At 35.4% G+C, this 14,398-nt stretch overlaps 1 non-coding gene across 1 annotated transcript; it reads left to right on the forward strand.

Moving 5' to 3' along the window:
* The first annotated feature begins 4,345 nt into the window (after nt 1–4,345).
* Nucleotides 4,346–4,449, forward strand: LOC115941083 (U6 spliceosomal RNA). Its single transcript, XR_004075811.1, has one exon. It is a non-coding gene; the product is annotated as a U6 spliceosomal RNA (small nuclear RNA).
* Nucleotides 4,450–14,398: the final 9,949 nt, after the last annotated feature.

Raw genomic sequence — 14,398 nt, forward strand, 5'->3', positions numbered from 1 at the left:
GAGTGTAAGTATGATTAAGCTTTGATCCTGCTCCAAGAAAGGAACAAAAGAGAAAAAAGCTGACATTCATTTAGTATTTACTCTGCACCTGTGTCCTTCATAAACCCTCACAACAACCTGAGAGATGATAGGACCATTTTGTAGTGAAAGGGACACTCAAAATACTGGAAAGCTTTCCAAAATTTCTACTGCTAAATGGGATGAAAGCAATATTTAAAATGTGGGGGTTTTTTTAGGCCTATTCTATTTCCCTATAATATATTGCTCTTTGTACAAAAACATTAGCATTTTATAAATTTGTATTTAAAAACATAGTATGTTCAATCATTTGTAGGTTTACTTTCCTTTTAAGCTATTGCTATTTGTTATTTAGAGATGAGATGCTGCTTTATATTTAAGATGGCATAATACAATGTGGATTTTGGAGAAGACAACTTACATATGTGTATATATAGGTAGGTGGGTACGTATTCATTCAATTCATATAAGATAGAGCTGAGCCAATATCACATGACACCACTGAAACCTCCTTTAGGATCCTTTTCTTTGGTGATAAGTGTACCACCGTCCTCAGTGAGAAACATGGTGAAGAAAGAAAATAGTGTTTTCTTAAAACACAGTTGTTTCAACAAACCACTATGAAATTCACCATGGGCAATGAAATTTATTAATTGTGAGTTATAGACAGTTATTTGGGAAGATAGTTTTGGCTTCAGTGAAATGAAATCAATCTATACTAATTACAACTGAGTTATGACAATTGATTATTCCAAAAGAATTTGACGTTTTATTTATGCCAATACTGATTCTGAGGAAGACTCTACAGCATTGTGCAATCCCAGTTCTTTCCTACTCTGCATAAATAACATTTCTTCCATTTGATCATCATTTCCAAATGCTGGTTTTGAATACTCATGCTTGCTTGCTGAAGACAGTTCTATAGTTTTCATGAGTACCATTGCAAAATGTTTATTCTGGAAGATGACTATTGACAACCAAATCAAAGAGTCAAATCTAAAGGTTATTTTAAAAGAGATGCCTCAGATTATTTACAAAAGCAAAAGAAAGATAAAATTTCAATCTATTTCTCCTCTTGCACGTGCAAATCCCCTAAGGGTGATGTGGCTTTGGGAAGATTTTCTTAAGGAAAACATCAATGTCACTAATAATAAAAAGTTTCTATGTTTACTAAATTTAAATTATTATGTTCATTTAAATTTTGGATAAAGCCACATCTATATAATTAGTCAATATCTTTCAAAGTATATTGATATTTAATATCATTTCTGTTCACCTTTAATGATTTGGAAAGACCTTATTGACATTCTTTAAATCTTAAGAGGTAAAACAAATAAATGTATGTGTGTATGTAACTATATAAAATTTTTGGAAAGCCAGTATATGTATCTGCTTGAATTATGACAAAGACCTTGATGTTATTTTTCTTATACAAAAAAAAATCATACTTATTTTCTTCAGATTCTGGGATTTAATACTCCAAAATTCTTCACATTATGTATGCCAGATAATGATCATTTATATTAGAGATGTGGGTTAGAATAGAAGTCAGATAAAAAACAGGAAGAACAGAAAATAAAAAGTTTATTCAGGTTCAGTTTCCCTTTCTTATATAAACAATTGCATATTAAATACCTTATGAGAGGCTTCTTTGTTTGGGTGTTAAAAGTTAATGAGCCCCTGCCTGGGTGGCTAATTTGGTTAAGCATCTGCCTTAAGCTCAGGTCCTGATTCCGGAGACCCAAAACAAGCCCTACATCAGGCTCCCTGCTCAGCGGGGTGTCTGTTTCTCCCTCTGATCCTCCCCCTCTCATGCTCTCTCTCTCTCTATCTTACTCAGTCTCTCTCAAATAAATGAAATCTTTAAATTAAAAAAAATAAATGAGCCCTGAGGAACTCAAATAAAACAATTAATTAGGAGTCAATATTTATTATTAAGACAAAATACACAACTATCCTTTTATGATTAAAAATGTAAAGTTCCTGTTTACTAAAAATATATACTGTTGTACGTCCAGGTGAGGGAAAAATTTTTTTGTTTTTTGATTTTTTTTTTAAATTTTCCAAGTGATGGAAATCATACCTGAAATTTCAAATCATAGTTCTGAAGCTGAAACAGATCCTCGGAAGCTGAACTTCATTATGTTGATTTATGCTGAGTATGTCATCCAGTTACCAAGCATCTCATGACAAATCAAACCAAACTTGGTGGTATAAAAGAATGAATATTTTATTATATTCATGGGTACCGTAGGTCAGGAATTCAGGCAGAGTACCAACAGGCCTGGCTTATTGTCTCTGATTCATGATATCTTGAGACTTAACTGGGAACATTTCAATGGCTGGGAGTAACTGGGGCTGAGGATCATCTGGATGCTTTCTCATATGCATATGTGACAAAACTGAACTTGGAGAATTCAAAGGCCAGGCTCAGTTAGGTCTGTCAATTGAAATTCTTGCACTGGGACTGTTTTCACAAGTCCCATGTGGCTTGGGCTTACTTGGGGCATGGTCACATTAGGTTAGCTAGTCCTCCTACATGGAAGCTTAAGGCTCCCACATAGTGTTTGAATGAATAAGGCAAAAACTGCCTGGTGTTTTATGATGGAGCCTGGGAAGTCATCGCATTCTCTGCATATTTTATTGGTTGTGGCCGTCATCCTGCCCATATTTAAGGAAAAAGGACATATTCCCACCTCTCGATGGGAAAATACCAAAGAATTTGTGGCCATGTTTTCAAACCACCCAAATCTGGCATCTGTCCACAAACTACATTTCTTCCACATGCAAATTTACTTTGCTGCTTCCCAAGACCCTACAGAGCTTTCATTTCCTTATAGTATCATCAGGCTGATGCTCATGGTCCGTAATCTCAATCTAAATGAAGCCAAGGTACAGATGAGATTTCTCAAGAATGATTGCATTTGATGCACAAGACACCTTCCCCCACCACACCCAACACACAATGGTAGGAGTGTTAAGGATAATGCAAAATTATCATGGTCTCAGGATTGTTAGATCTATAAGAATAATTGCATTAAGTGTAAAGTTCTTTAGTTATTCTTCTGTATGCAAATTTTAATGATTACATTTTAGTGTAACAGATTTTAAGATATAATTTTACATATTTTATACCTGTAATTGATAACTATATATCATCAGCTTATTATCAATGAGATCTTATTTCACATTAGTGAAGAAAGATATTCTCAAATAGATTTAATTTTCCAGAAACAAGACGATGAAGCACACAAGCTAGATGATTTAATATTTAGAGACATTGCCAATAGAATAAATGATATTACAATACATGTGGGAAAGATGAAAACTTGCTAAAACTTGAATCGTGTCCTCTAGGTAACAAAACAGCAATGACTAATTGCCACTGGATATTGGAACTTGTAGGTGTCAGTTTACTTTACTGGAAATACCAGGGGAAAAAAATAAAACTACTAATCTCAGACACATTATACCATAAAATTGACAGCAAGTTCCTCTGATCTGAAATATTGTAAGTATCACAAAGCATCTCACATAAAGAAAATAGTAGTGATATGGGAGGTGAGAAAATTGGTAGTTACATGCACAACACAATGCCTTTGGCAGAAAAATGTTCTAATCTGGAAACTGGTAACACAAAACCTAAATATTACAACTTCAATCAGGAAATAAATATGTTTTACCAATTTTTATCTCCAAAAACTGACAGATAGGAATATTGTGATTCTGTGGATTAGGTCAAATTTTCTTTTTCTAGTCAAATTGTAGAAGTGCTTTGAAAACACAAGAAATGAAGATAGAACAGCATATCCAGGAGCTTGAAGACTTTGGAGTCAGGTGCTTGAATGAAACCAAGCCCATCTCTATGTTGATCTACAATCTGGAGTCAATAAATGTTGATTCTGAATTTTAAAGCTAAAATGTTATTAGAAAATTCCATTTGACAATACTAATACTTTAGTTTCTGGTCCAATTCCAGCATTGTATATTACTTGCAACATCTTTCAGAAACTTAAATGTAACTGTCAGCTTGGTATTCATTCCACTGAATTGCTCCATGTGTTCCAATGCTGATTCTAATAACTGAGTTCCCAAGAAATGGATAGGAATCCCTGGGAATAAGGTGTGCTCCTAAAAATTTAGTAGAGGTTTCTTCCTGGTATTCCCCTGGCAAAAGGAGCTGGAAGAGGGAATTCCCCTCCCCCCAGTATTCACAGGAATTCCTACTACCTTCTCCCCTAAGCACAAGGAAATAAGAAACTCCTAACATAACTCAGAGTAGTTATGACTAACAAGAACATAAAAACCCCTTGATTAAAAACAAGAAGTATTTCCTTTGGCAGCATGTATAGTAAAATTGAAATGATACAGAGATTAGCAAGGCCCATGCACAAGTATGACATGCAAATTTGTGAAGCATTCCATATTAAAAAAGGAAAAAAAAATAGGACACAATGTCTTCATGTGACTAAGCAGTAATGAGGACAACACACAATTTTTTTTAAATGACATGGGAAAAAATGACATATATATATATATACATATATATATATAATCTTACACTTACAGAGAACAGAGACTGATTTGTTTTCTTTTTCTTCTGGAAATATTAATGGCATCTTCAAATGTACTAAGGGTTAGGCAATAAGGTATTCCTGAAAAGAAATTGCCTAAACGAAATTACAGTAAATAGATTATTTGTTAAAGGCACTAGGGCAACTTACAATAAATTAGTTTGTAAAGTGAATGACTCAGCTCTGATATGACTATTTGTTAAGTTGGTATTTATTTTTGTATCTTATATTTACTTGTGATACAACAGTCTCTGAGAAAGATATAGACAGATACACAGAGAGATGTCATTAAATAATACAATTATTTCAAATAAAAGAAAATCCCACAGTTGGTATATTAGCTAGCAGATTTTACCGTCTAATAAGAGGCCATTTTTGGATATTACGTATTTTTCAAGCAAAACGTAGTGATAACTGTGCTTTTAAAAAGATTGCTTGTATTATATAAAACTAAAGATAATAAAGTGGCAAGTAATATAATTAATGAAATGTTTTCCAAGATATGCTTTACTAGATAACAAGCACACACTAAATATCCAGCGTTGTAGCTTATTAAATGATCACTTGTACACAAATACACTGAAGAGAAGTTTTTTGAGACAATCTCAAATTCCAAAGAAACAATATTTACATACGTTGGTTCAAGGAAGAGATAATAACAAAAATGATCTGCCCTCAGGCCACTGTCTAGACTACAGGAAACCTGGTCAACAGCATATGGGACATCACAAGGTGCAGACTCAGAAGTTTCCATAATGTCCTGGCCAACAACTAGACACAGTGAGTCATGGCTACAACAGCAACCAAACTCACAGAACACTGGCTGCTAAGGCGATGATGGACCCAACTTCTAACTAAATCAGGCCAAACTAACATCTTACAGCTTTAAAGAACAGATTATCCCTGAGCAATAAATCAGTGGAATTTAGAAAGCTTTGCAACAAAAGTATAGAAAACTAAAAACAAACAAACTTTTCATGATTAATCTTAAGATAATGCTGTAGTGCTTGCCACTGATTGGTTCTCAGTGAAATCAGGCTGGAACTAATCACCCCATGGCATTAACCTGGTGGTAGGATTTGGTTCAGACAGGAAGGCATGTGACCCTACCAGCCAAAGGCATGTGAGAGAAGTGTGTTTGGGAACATGGGGGAAATTTGATTTATTGTTATTGTTGTTGTTTTAGATGCTTCTATCTCTCAAGAGAACAACTGGGAGCTAAATTCTTCCTTCTGCACATTGCAGTTGCCTAAATATTGGCCACCATATGGAGAAGGGCAGTGATAAGAGAATTTCACAGAAAAGCTGGAGCCAGTGGTTAAAGATAACCCTAGATTCTTATTTGTGGGCACCAGTTAATATTCTTATTGTTTAAATCTGTTTGTATTGGGCTATTTTTTTTTTTACTTAAACCAAGAGTTATTCTAATAGAGAATCCTATTCCCCTCTACCTAAATGTACCTAATTAAATAGCCATATAAAAACCTAGAACTTCACTTGGCTTTATTCTTTTCAATGATCTCCTTTCTACCTCAAATCTTTCCGACATTTATTAATGTTTTTTTTTTTTTTCAACATCCAAATGCCCCACCTGGACTTGTAATTTATTCAATTCTGTTAACAAAATGCCTGTTTACTTGAAAGTATATTGAGACTGAATATGTTCAACATTCAAAAAATAGAAGAATAGATACACAAATAGTATTTTATCACCTCTACAGTTTTTTCACGTATTTATTTATCTATATTGACAGAAACAGATGCCAGAGGGAAGGAGTTCTGAATGTAGTTATTAAACGCACTTAATAAGGTGGGAATTAGGGACCATTTTCAAACAACATATTGGTTAGTGATTGCCATTTCTAAGAGGCAAATATCAAAATACACTTCCATCATTGTGCCTTCAAACTGAGGAAACCTATTAATTCTTAGATTCCTGTAATAGTTTCTCTCGCGCAAGAGTTTTTGAAAGTGGAAATAAAAACAAACAAACAAACAAACACAGAAACCACCTCAGAGGAGTTTCTGTGGACTGAGTGTAAAAGGCCAGAGGGAAAGAGAAGGAAACTTCATGCTCTTTTTCTTCTGCTAACCATGGCTATTAGGGAGAGGAAATACAACATCACATCCTGTTCACCCACAACAGAACAGCAGTGCTCTGTTATTTCAAAGACTCATCATGTTCTTTCAGTTGTTAAAAGATGTAGACCAGACAGACCAATAACTTTATGTCGCTAAAGTTAGACTGAGATTGAACAGAATGTTTTCATCATTTGTTTGTTGATTTGCCGTAATACACAAAAGTAAACTAAGAACTTGATCTTAGAGAAGGAAGGAAAATTAGAATTTAAGAGTTCAGAGCTGACGGGTAATTGAGAGGACAGAAGCCTAAGTAAATGTGGACATACTGGCATGGAACACTTCATCTAGAACTAATGATGTAATGTATGGGGATTAACATAAGAATAAAAAAAAATGTGGACATACTGCGACCCAAGGAAGAGAAGTGAGAAATGAAAGATAAATAATTAGGACCAGTGCATTAATTACTCAGTATTAGAGATAGCTTCCTCCATTTTATTTTCCTATTTTTGCTTTTAAATAATCTACCCTGTTACTCAATGGTTCAGGAAAACTCTGCCTCACACAGCACCCATGTCTTTAAGTTACCCTGGGGACAAGAGCTTGAAGACAGTGTTCAGAAAAGGAAGAGTAGGAAGGTTCTTAAACCAAGGTCCAAAAAAAATTAGCCTGAAATGGAGACTGGCCAGGAGAAAGCAAACATGCTGGGAAAACATGGAAAGAATGGGGAGACTTCCTACATGTGGGATGGGGACAAAAGTTTCGTCATTGGATGTTAGTATTGAGTGACCACAGAAGATTAAAGGTCCTGGAAACACAGTGGCATTTATGCAATAATGAGTGAGTGTAACATACAGCCCATCAGTGACAAATAAGCCTTTTTAATGTAAGTATTCTAAAAGGTACATTACTTACCTTTCCAAAAGAAAACTAAGTTGTGGGCATATATGTTTTTGATTACAAATATCAGTTGGGTTGACATAGTTTTTTGGGTCGGTTATATCTCGGTCTCTATGTGTGTGTGTATGTGTATGGAAAGTTTAAACTGAGGACAAAGTAAAGATAAAAAATGTGTCTAATAAATGAACTGCCTTCTCTGATGAAACTAAATGTATTTCACTATACAATCCATATATATATGTAATATAAAAAAATACAGTGATAAAGTACTATAGCCCACTTACTCACCAAAGACGAGGGAACTCTAATCTAGTAGAGCCAAGATTAAAAAAAATAAATTACTAGTCCATTTTGGTTTCTTTATTTTTGGCATTATTTATTCTGCTAGTCCCTACTTTACTTCATAACATTATCATCCCCTGTCATCTGCATAGTTTATAGTTTATATTAAAAACATAGGTTATAGTTATAAATGGAAAGAAATTGTTTTATTAGAATATTTATGGAGACTTTATTCCTCTCCAAAGTGACCTACAAAATGCCAATAGCATGCTTTATTGATTAACCTAGGGGAGGCTTTGCTCTGTGCCTTTGTCCCTGTAGGGCACTTGATTGGTGGCATTCTATGAAGTCTCCAATTAGGGAATGTATTTAATTCTGCTTCATCTCACTAAAGTGTTCATTTCTTTGTGTGATACAAGCTGTAATTATTTTCTCATTGTTCTATTACACTGATGAACAACATTTCCAGTTACCATTATTTGTCCTTCTGGCAGTACTAGCTCAGAAACATTATTGTTCAAATCATTATATGCTTAGTATCTTGCAGGCTGTAAAATAACATATTTAAATTTTATTTTTTATCTTCCTCTCTTAAAATAAAAACTGAGATAAAAATTAAGGTGGAGCTTCTATTTGACAAGGTAATTTCTTGCAAAAATATTTTCAAAATGATGATCCATCTCTAAAACTGATAGACCATTTTATTTTAAAAGGATGTTGACAAACTATCAGAAGACACTCAAAAAATATATTTGAAATGAATGAAAGAAAATCAATATTAACAAGTACATTGGGTGCTGACTTAAGCATAGTGATTTCTTTTTTTTTTTTTTAAGATTTTTATTTATTTATTGAGAGAGAGAGAGAGCATGAGAGGGAGGAGGGTCAGAGAGAGAAGCAGACCCCCTGCCAAGCAGGGAGCCCAATGCGGGACTCGATCCTGGGACTCCAGGATCATGACCTGAGCCGAAGGCAGTTGCCCAACCAACTGAGCCACCCAGGCTCCCCTGTGATTCTTTTTTTTTACTCAATATTGTTCAATATAATATATAGACTTATAAATTATAAACTTCACTTATTTGTTATCATTTTTCCAAAAGTCATTTACCTCTGACATTTCATCAAAATCTATTTTACTGAACTATGTTTTTATTTTTTTTAAGATTTTATTTATTTATTTTAGAGAGAGAAAGAGAGAGAGCACAAATGGGAGAGGCAGAGGAAGAGAGAGTCTGTTTGAGAACAGACTCCACGCTGAGTGTGGAGCCCGACTCAGGACCCAATCCCAGGACCCTGAGATCAGGACCTGAGCCGAAACCAAGAGTCTGCTACTTAACCAACTGCACCATCCAGGTGCCCCTGAAATACACTTTTAAAGTGAAGCTTTGAAAACTTTATTAACAGTTTCTTTTCACTGAAGTTTGATTGGTGGAATCAATAAGAAATCAAACTTTGAGTAGGTCTTAAAACAGTGTAAAAATTTGGCCAACATATTTTACATCCAACAAAAGTACTGCAATAAGCTAATTGACAGACAAATATGTTTACAGAGCCCAGACTCAGATTCTTAACTTATTAAATTCAGATGCATTTAAAGGAGCATCAAAAACATCTGTGACTATTCCAAATAGCATTATCTCTTAGCTTTGCAAATAAAAGTACAATTAATTTTTCATCTACATGCAGTCAATTCTAGGAGCTAGGTGGAAGAAAGAGTTCCCTCTGTATTGGAAGGGTTATTGTTCACAATTGCACCTGGACTACAAGTAAACTTCCCAGATCCCTTGTTTTCAAGGAAGGGGAACCCAGAAGAGTGATGTCATAAACATACCATAGACAAAGAACTGACCATCTTCTATACTATTATTTGCAGAGATCAGCTATGTTGATGGAGTTAGAGTTTCTACCTTCAGATAAAAGACATATTTTAGGGGCGACTGAGTGGCTCAGTGGTTAAGCGTCTGCAGTCGGCTCAGGTCATGATCCTGGGGTCCTGGGATCGAGCCCTGCATCGAGCTCCCTGCTCTGAGGGAAGCCTGCTTCTCCCTCTCCCACTCCCCCTGCTTGTGTTCCTTCTCTTGCTGTGTCTCTCTCTGTCAAATAAATAAATAAAATCTTAAAAAAAAAAAGACATATTTTAGCCAGGCACACTCTGAGCAATCAGGCCTAAAACTTAGAAAAATACAATGACAAATCAGACTGCACAGCAAGCAAGGAAAATAAATTATGATTTCAAAGGTCTCCATTTTTTGTGTTGGAAATTTTAAAAAATAATAAATTATTAATAATGTCAGATCTGGACTAGGGAAGTAATATTTATATGAATCCAAATTGATTTAAAAAGCTTTCAACACAGCAAGCCTGGTCTGAGAACCTTTTCTGAGGCACCTCCTCTTTGTCACCAAAGCAGATGACCAACTTACACATGCAAATGAAAAGCAGACTTTGGTTATAAAACAAAAGAACAGGATTCAACAAGCTAAACTTAAATTATTAGCTTAGCATAGGCCAGCCCAACAGTAGCTATTATCAGATTCAGACCAGCCCACCCTCGTGAGATATTGTTACACAATATCTGCAAGGCATTTTAAATCCGTTACATAAAAACGTGTGCTTGGTATGGCTTGGGATAGCAGGCATTGTGACAGTATGCCCACTTCTCTTGCCCTGAGGAATACAATTAAGTACAGTGCTCAAGTGCATGGTTTGCAGGGGGCACGTATGATCCTCCTATTCTGGCTCAAAAGTAGCTGAATTTCTGCTCCAAGTATCCATCTCAACCTATCTTCAATATGCATCAGGTTCCTGAAGCCCACCAAGACAATTAAATGATTTTTTTTAAAGATTTTATTTATTTATTTGAGAGAGAGAAAGAGCGAGAAAGGGAACACAAGCAGGGGGAGTGGGAGAGGGAGAAGCAGGCTCCACGCGGAGCAGGGAGCCCGATGCGGGCTCGATCCCAGAACCCTGGGATCATGACCTGAGATGAAGGCAGACGCTTAACGACTGAGCCACCCAGGTGCCCCCCACCAAGACAATTAAATGGAAACGTATTCCCAACCAACGTTACTCTTGCCTTCATCATCATTCTTTTGTGACCATCACCAACATTCGAATTTCTTTTACACACATTCTCACTTTTCTTAGTGGATATGCAAAGCTGTTAGCAATGAGACAATAAGACGAAACATCTCATTGAATACTGTGGATAATTTTGTGTGAGTGTTTGAAGCTGCACCAGTTTGAATTCTACCTAGCTAATACTTTGAGGAATATGTTGGGAACATGAAATTGCATGTCTTCAAACAGTGTGATGACATCTATAATTCCTTAATAGCTTGGCTAAAACCAGTGCCGGATATATAACACAAAATTAATCTCATACAATGAAGGAATATTGACATTTTCAGGTCAACCTATGCTGCTGATTTTCTGCATCAAATGATGTGGAGTTGGGGCGCCTGGGTGGCTCAGTTGGTTAAGCGACTGCCTTCGGCTCAGGTCATGATCCTGGAGTCCCTGGATTGAGTCCCGCATGGGGCTCCCTGCTCGGCGGGGAGTCTGCTTCTCCCTCTGACCCTCCCCCCTCTCGTGCTCTCTCTCTATCTCATTCTCTCTCTCAAATAAATAAATAAAAAAAATAAAAAAAAAATGATGTGGAGTTATCATTGAATTACAGGCAATATAGTTCCTCTTATGAATAGTGGGATCACTCATTCTTATAAATGTAAGGATGAAAATTATCACTAAAACTTTAGGAATGTTCTTTCATAAAAATAAGCACATATGAGACCTACTCAGAAAACCAGTTAACTTGCAAGAATGTATAAATCCTAATGTGGTGTTAAATATCATAGGCAACCAACATCATCAGTGAAATAAATCACAATTTTAAATTCCAAGTTTTTTTCAACATTCAGCTAATATTTATGAAGCTCACAAATAGGGTAACATATTTGTAAAAGGTTATTTCATATTTATTTCTATGAAAAAAATATGTCTTTTATGTTAACATTTTACCAATTGACAATTTTGAGTTTAGGAAAATAAAATACGGATGAGAAACAAACCTGTGATAAGCTCTTGGACTGTTAAAACAATGAAAATTTGCAGTTCCACATCTCTTTTTCTGGTATAAATAATTTCATTGGAACTCATTTCCTTCACAGTAAAATGACAAAAACAAAAACAAAAAACAAAAACAAAACAAGTGAAGCTTCACTTTTGAAATTAAGGTAATTCTATTTAAAATATATTAAAATTTCTTTTATGCTTTATTTAGAGAGATTTTTCCCTCCTCTGTCATTTATTATATCTAGAAGTAATCTTGTGGCCAGTTAGCTAAATTTTATTATTGCTCTAATAGCTTTTTCCTGAGTTTTATTGAATTGACCATTTATCAGTTTTCATAAATATTTGGAATCCCTTCTGCTGAAATGTTATACATCTTGTGCAGTTACACTCGAGTGTGGCCATGTGGCAAACTTTGTACAATAAAATGTAGTGAAAGTGACATCCTCCCCTTATCCCTGTGATATGACACCTGCCATTGTTCCAGATGGAGACATTCCATCCAACTGTATTCTTGAGTAAAGATGATGGGGATCACAGCTGCACCAGAGCTGAGATGGACATGTAAACATATGCTTCTGTTGTAAGCCCCTCATTTGGAGATCATCATCAAGTGATTCCGCTCTTTTTTTTTTCCTGTCATTTTCAATTCTAGCTAGTATTTTCCAGATAATTCTCAAATTTTCTGTTCCCATTGATGTCATACTTTTCCCAGAACCTGAGTCTGAGACATTCACTTGCTTATGGATAGTTTATTTGTATTTGCCATGCCAGAAAACTGGAATGAAGGATTGGCAAGGGTAAGAGAGGGAATGAGGTAGAGCCAATACAGCAGTTTCTTATCGAGCTGTGAGTAATTGGGACTTGAGTCTACTGAGATCCACTGAAGTAGCTGTGAATTTGTGTAAAACACCTCCCACAGTTGTCCACCTGAAAAGAGCAAAAAGGAGAATATTTACTTACCCATGCACTCTTATTCTTCATCTCCCACTGGTCAGGAGTTGTCCTTACACTTTCTGGCTTGCAGTAGAGTGGGAACCAAAGCATCCAAAAAGCTCTGGGGCAGAAAGCAAGCTGAGGAAGCTGTTGATTATGGTACCTCTGTGGGAAGCTGACTTTAGCAGCAATGGTTGTTGAATGAATTGTTCTTTTCATCTAAGTTGCCATATCTATTAGCATAAAGTTGTTAATGATACTCTTTTTGATTCTTTTAAGAAACATGCAGATTCTCTATTTATGTAACCTCTTCCATGCATGATATTGGCATAGTCTTATGATTTCATGATCCAATTTGGCAGGGATTATCAAGTTTATTAATTTTTTAAAACGTGCACTTTCATTATGTTAGTTTTCTTTATCATGTGTCTATTTTTTCCATTGATATATTTTATCTTTACCTCCTTTTTCCTAATTACTCTGGGTTTAATTTGCTCTTTTTCTCTAACCTTTTAATGGGGGAGATTAGATTATTGGTTTTAGCAGTTACTGTTTTATAGAATTATATAGTTGACTCTTGAAGAGCTGAAGGGTTAGTGGCACTGACCTTGAGCAGTTGAAAATCTGTGTATAACTTTTGACTCACTGAAAACTTAACTACTAATAACCCACTGTTGACCAGAAGTCTTAATTAACACATATTTTGCATATTATATGTATTTTATACTGTATTCTTACAATAAAGTCAGCTAGATGAAAAATGTTATTAAGAAAATTATAAAGAAGGGAAAATACATTTTCAGTACTGTATAGTATTTATAAAAAAAAATCCATATATAAATAGACTTGTGCACTGCAAACCCATGCTGTTCACGGGTCAACTGTATTTATAAAATTTCCCTCTTTATTTGTAGCATTTTGTCTTGACAACTTCTATTTAAAATTAATATAACCAACAGAATGGGAGAAGATATTTGCAAATGACGTATCAGATAAAGGGCTAGCATCCAAAATCTATAAAGAACTTATTAAACTCAACACCCAAAGAACAAATGATCTAATCAAGAAATGGGCAGAAGACATGAACAGTTTTCCAAAGAAGACATCCAAATGGCCAACAGACACATGAAAAAGTGCTCAACATCGCTTGGCATCAGGGAAATCCAAATCAAATCCTCAATGAGATACCACCTCACACCAGTCAGAATGGCTAAAATTAACAAGTTAGGAAATGACAGATGTTGGTGGGGATGTGGAGAAAGTGGAACCCTCCTACACCGTTGGTGAGAATGCAAGCTGGTGCCCCCACTCTGGAAAAGTGTGGAGGTTCCTCAAAAAGTTGAAAATAGAGCTACCATATGACCCAGCAATTGCATTACTGGGTATTTGCCCCAAAGATACAAATGTAGGGATCCGAAGGGGTATGTGCACCCCAATATTTATGGCAGCAATGTCCACAATAGCCAAACTATGGAAAGAGCCAAGATGCCTATCAATAGATGAATGGATAAAGAAGATGTGGTATATATATATAT

Source organism: Leptonychotes weddellii, chromosome 1 (genome assembly GCF_054177405.1).
Source record: "Leptonychotes weddellii isolate Sample4059 chromosome 1, ASM5417740v2, whole genome shotgun sequence".
NCBI lineage: Eukaryota > Metazoa > Chordata > Mammalia > Carnivora > Phocidae > Leptonychotes > Leptonychotes weddellii.